This window comes from Hippocampus bargibanti, linkage group LG04 (assembly GCF_051943395.1).
Source record: "Hippocampus bargibanti isolate YZ-2025 linkage group LG04, ASM5194339v1, whole genome shotgun sequence".
NCBI lineage: Eukaryota > Metazoa > Chordata > Actinopteri > Syngnathiformes > Syngnathidae > Hippocampus > Hippocampus bargibanti.
In genome coordinates, this window is record NC_142737.1 from 25,322,407 (window position 1) to 25,328,431 (window position 6,025).

Genomic DNA, 6,025 nt, shown 5'->3' on the forward strand with positions numbered 1-6,025 from the left:
AGTTTCAGAATCAGAGTTTTTGGCCAAGGATGCAAAACACACAAGGAATTTACTTATTCGTGACAATCCGCACAATGGAAAATAAACGAGAGAATGAGAAGATTGGTGGGTTCCACTCTGTTTTGAGTATCATTCCCAAACCAGACCTTAAAGGGCAACCAACGCCTCTGGACAAGTTGTGTCCATATTTTGTAAAATCACTTCAAATGACTTCTACTGAGCGTATCTTACAAAGATTACACCGCATTTCCCTATATTTTATGTTTTAAGACTGGCTCTGAATATTCAGGAAGTCTTGTTTTCGAGTTGGTGACAATTCCTTACGTGACGTCACGTTAGGAACGCCCCTGACCGAAAAACAGATACACAATGCATTTGGAGTACTTTGTTTGGTGTAAAAACTTCGTGTTGATCTGTGTTGATGGCAAAATTAGGAGAAAAACACAATTAATGCAATGGTGAATCGTTGTGTGTTGCACCAGGACTACTATTTGATACTAGCTGACACAAATTCCCAGCAGACAAATCAGCCCATTTCCAACGGAGCTTGGGCACCATCTTGTGCATTTTCTGGGACGCTACATTGGAGTCCTGACGGCTCGAATTGATATGGGAGGATCATAGTCATAACTTAAACAGCTTCTTCCCCCAAGCCATTAACTCTTTGAACTCTTTCAACAGTAGCCAAAATGGAACTGTATAGTGCCACTTTTTTTTTGACGACGATACTAGTGCAGCGTGTTCTACCGGAAACAAATTCCTTGTGTGTTCTACATACTTGGCAATAAAGATGATTCTGAACTGGATGAGTAACAAGAAAGCATCTTCTCCGAATGTGAAGCCATTGTTTTGATTCTCGAGCAAGGCAAGACAAGACGTCTTGGCGTGCTGTCACGAACAAGGGGGCGGGACCTTCTGAAACTGAAACTTTCTGAGGCCATTTTGAAGTAGTTTTGGGAGACTAACTCATTTTTTATTGGTGTTTTGCTTTTGACTAAAAATATCAGCCTGCGTGTTTTAGGTACTTTAGATGCCATAAAATGTTTTTCTGATGTCAGTTAGGGAACAAAAAATGGTGTCGGTTGTCCTTTAAGGAATCGGAATTAACTGATTTATAAAGATTTTTTTACTACAACATATCCCTTTGTTTTTTAGCAGTATACATTTCTACTATATGTTTCTGTTTCATCTAAACTTTAGATTCTAAAGCTTTCAACAACCCCATTGATAAATTTAGCTAAGCTTTTTAATTATTAATTCGAAATATCTACTTATTTATTTTTCTTTCACTCAGTCTGCTTTCAGAGCCGTACGGTTAAATGCAGTGTGCCCTGCACGATTTTCAGGTCCTTTTTATCCATTCCGTCACCTGAGTTCCATGAAATGCGCCTTCGCTGACACAGGAACAAATCAAAAGAAGGCAAATACTGTACAGTGTGGCGGGCACTAGGACCAGACATCTCACCCAGCAGGTGTACGGGAGGGGGCGGGGTTATATCACATATATTTCACTGCAGTTTCCGTTTTGGTTCTCTTTCTACTTGTTAGCAGTTGGAATAAAGACGTACTCCAATCGACAATGTCCACTCCAATCGTGTGTTCTCATTCCTCAACTGCTACACTGGTGACCCAGACGATGGAAATGTTCATGGCAACGGACGAAGATGTATCTTCTACGGCCCTGTCACCACGACCGGCGCCTAAACTCGCAGCTGCCGCCTACGCCGCGAAGTTGCCCGAGTTCTGGCACAGCGACCTGGCTTCGTGGTTCCAGCATGTGGAAGCACTTTTCCACCTACGAGGCGTCACGACAGATGACCCAAAATATTACATGGTCGTGGCGTCCCTCGACCAACCGACAACGCATCGCATGATGCAACTTCTGCGCGCGCCTCCACGATGCGGGAAGTACGACGCGCTCAAACAACTGCTGCTCCGGCGGTTCACGCTATCGGCCTCCGAGAAAGCAGACAGACTTCTTTCGCTTCCCGGACTCAGCGACGGAACAGCAGTGGATCTAATGGACAAAATGCTGTCGCTGTTAAATTCGGATGATGGCGGATTCCTTTCCCCCCACATTTTCCTTCGCCAGCTACCACCCGAAGTGCGCGCCGTGCTCGCTAACTCGACGTGCGTAGCCACCGGCGACTATCGTGGCTTGGCGGAAGAAGCAGATCGAGCGCTTCTGGCGATACGGCGGTTAGCCGTGCAAATCGATCCGACCGTCGTGGCCGCAGTGGGATCGCAGAAGCGGCGCGGGAAAGCCACCTGCTATTTCCATCAGCGGTTTGGCGCCAAGGCTCGACACTGCGCACCTCCCTGCTCCTACGAGGCGACGGGAATCTTCAACGCCCGATACCCAGTAGCAGCCGTGGGCGCCAGCAACGAAAGCGAGCTGCTTTTCGTCACGGACTCCTCGTCAGGAAGACGTTTCCTTGTGCACAGCGGGGCACAAGTAAGCCTGCTGACGCCCACCGCTGCGGACAAGATGGCAGGTGGATGCGGGCCTGCCTTGTGCGCAGCGAACGGCTCGCCCATCGCTTGCTTTGGTTCCAGGTCGGTGACTGTGCGTTTCCACGGACGGGAATTCAAGTGGAACTTTATTGTTGCCGCGACCACAGTTCCCATAATTGGCGCCGATTTTTTTATGTGCTCACGGACTTCTTGTGGACATTGCCAACCGTCGTTTGATTGACGCCATCTCTTTCGCCACTTTTCCGTGTGAGGCCGGAGGGCTCGGGGCGTTAACGCATGCAAATTATTTAACATCGGGTAACGTTTATGAATGCCTGCTGACCGATTATCCGTCATTAACCACACCCGCCTTTTCCAATGCCGATACTAAACACGGGGTAGAGCATTTCATTCCCACGGTTGGCCCGCCAGTTTTTGCCCGCGCTCATCGCCTCGACGCGGCAAAATTGGCAATGGCGAAAGGGGAGTTCGCGACGATGGAGCGTTTGGGCATCGTGAGGTGTTCCAACAGCCCGTGGGCCTCACCATTGCACATGGTCCCCAAAAGTGACGGTTCTTGGCGGCCGTGCTGTGATTTTCGTCGGCTTAATAATGTAACCACACACGACCGTTACCCAATTCCGCACATCCAGGACTTTTCCGCACGTTTGGCCGGAGCCGTGATCTTTTCCAAAGTTGACCTCGTTCGCGGTTATCACCAGGTTCCGGTACGGGCAGAAGATGTGCCAAAAACTGCAGTAATAACCCCTTTTGGCCGTTTTGAATTCCTCCGTATGCCTTTTGGCCTGAAGGGGGCGGCACAGACCTTTCAGAGACTGATGGACTCAGTCTTGCGAGGCCTAGATTTTGTGTTCGTCTACCTCGACGACATTCTTGTGGCCAGAGGAACACCTGTCGCACTTAAGGATGGTTTTCAAGCGTCTTGATGCGCATGGCCTTATCGTTAACCCTGTGAAGTGCCAATTTGGTTTGCCCAAAATCGATTTCTTGGGGCACCACATTTCTCCACAGGGTGCCATCCCCTTACCCGCCAAAGTGCAGGCTGTGGTGAATTTCCCCCGCCCAGCCACAATTATAGCTTTGCAGGAGTTTTTGGGCATGATAAATTTTTACAACCGGTTTCTTCCTCACGCAGCCGACCTCCTACAACCCCTCTACGGCGCCTTGAGAAAAAAGAAGGCTAATGACCCCGTCGAGTGGGCCCCGCAATGAGTGCAGTCCTTTGAACGAGCCAAGGAAGCTCTTGCGGGTGCAACTCTTCTGGTCCACCCGATCTCAACCGCACAGGTGGCCTTGACTACCGACGCGTCTGATGTTGCCGTCGGGGCGGTGGTTGAGCAGCTTGTGGAGAACGAATGGCAGCCCCTTGCATTTTTCAGTCGGAAGCTGCAAGATAACGAACGCAAGTATAGTGTTTTCGACAGAGAGTTGTTAGCACTCTATCTTGCAACGCGCCATTTTCGTTTCCTCCTCGAGGGGCGCCGGTTCACCGCCTACGTAGATCATAAACCCCTTACATTCGCCATGTCCAAGGTGACCGAACCGTGGTCGGCCCGACAGCAACGGCATCTAGCGGATATTTCCGAATTGACAACAGACAACAGAATTGACCTTGACTGTCACGCACGATCGTTTGTCCAGTCCAGCTCGGGGTGGATTTCTCAGAGATGGCCACGGCCCAATCTGAGGATCCGGACATCCACGAACTCAAGGCAGCAGGCACGGCCCTGAAACTGGAGGAGGTGGCAGTGTGTGAAGGGGGTCCCGCTCTCCTCTGCGATGTGTCTACGGGTCGCACTCGTCCCGTGGTTCCGCAGGAGTGGCGTCGGCGAATTTTTGATTCAATTCATTCCCTTTCCACACCCTGGCGTCCGGGCGTCAGTCAAACTACTTGGGGCCAAGTTTGTCTGGCCTGGGTTACGGAAGGACGTCAGGAAGTGGGCAGCTGCATGCGTGGCATGTCAGCGCGCCAAAGTCCACAGGCACACCCGGGCGAACCTAGAAACTTTTCAGATTCCGGCCAGGAGATTTGACCACGTCCATGTGGACCTGGTCGGGCCCCTCCCTCCTTCGCAGGGTTGCACACATCTCCTCACTATGGTCGATCGGACCACTAGGTGGCCGGAAGCTGTCCCCCTGTCCTCCACAACCTCGACAGACATTGCCCGCGCATTTCTGTCATCCTGGGTCGCACGTTTCGGCACGCCGTCCGATATCACTTCGGACAGAGGCCCCCAGTTTGTGTCCGAGCTCTGGTCGGCCATGGCGCAGTCCTTGGGTGTGCAGGTACACCGCACTATGGCCTACCACCCACAGGCTAACGGGATGTGTGAACGTTTCCACCGGTCACTTAAAGCCGCGCTACGGGCCGCACTATCGGACGGTAACTGGGTTGACCGGCTTCCGTGGGTCCTGCTCGGGTTACGTTCAGCTCCTAAAGAAGACCTTAACGCCGCTCCGGCAGAGTTAGTACTCGGTCAGCCACTCCGCATCCCTGGTGAATTTCTGCCTGAAGCTTCGGGTGCACCTTCTTTCCCCCTTTTGCCAGGGGAGCCCCTGGCTCCAGCACCATTTCACCACGGCGTCCCCAAAATATTCGTTCCGTCTGCTCTTAGGTCAGCCCGTTTCGTCTTCGTGCGTCATGATGCCCACCGCTCTCCCCTCCGGCCGCCGTATGATGGCCCGTTTAGAGTGCTCGAACACGGGGAAAAGAGTTTTGTGCTCGATATGGGTGGGAGAAGGGAGGGCATTTCAATAGACAGACTCAAGCCGGCTCACATAATTGCAGGCGAGGACGTTTCGCCGGCCCAGGTCCCACGTTGCGGACGCCCTCCAAAACCTCCAGCCTCTCCGCGGCATGCCAGGGTTGAGTGTCGTTCCCCCACTCAGTTCTCACCCGGATCACCTGCCCGAGCAATTTCACCTTCACCATCGAACGACGGGCTGCATAGTCGTTGTGGCAGGCTGGTCAAGCCCCCTGCAAGATTTTCGCCTTGACTGTCCTTCTGGGTGTTCTGGGGGGGCTGTGTGGCGGGCACTAGGACCAGACATCTCACCCAGCAGGTGTACGGGAGGGGGCGGGGTTATATCACATATATTTCACTGCAGTTTCCGTTTTGGTTCTCTTTCTACTTGTTAGCAGTTGGAATAAAGACGTACTCCAATCGACCGTGTGTTCTCATTCCTCAACTGCTACAACAGTACATTTAATAGATCTCGGACCACAGCACAAGACAAGCGACGATGCTCGATCCAATCAGAATCCCACACCGCAATACAACACGTGAAGGCGTATTAGATTTCAGAAAGGGACGTCACGACTTCAACTCGAGGCCAATGAGTGGCGTATTATCAATTCAACCAATCGGTGCGGACAAACATATTCAGACGTCAGCCTCCATTGTGGCTCTGTGCAGGAGCTATTTTGGACGGTAACCTGAACCGAAATGGCTGATCCCCGACTTTATGTTCATCTTAATGATTGACAGATTCAAAGCCCAATAAAATCATATTGTTACGATTGCCAATAACCAACCACATCTGCGTGAAT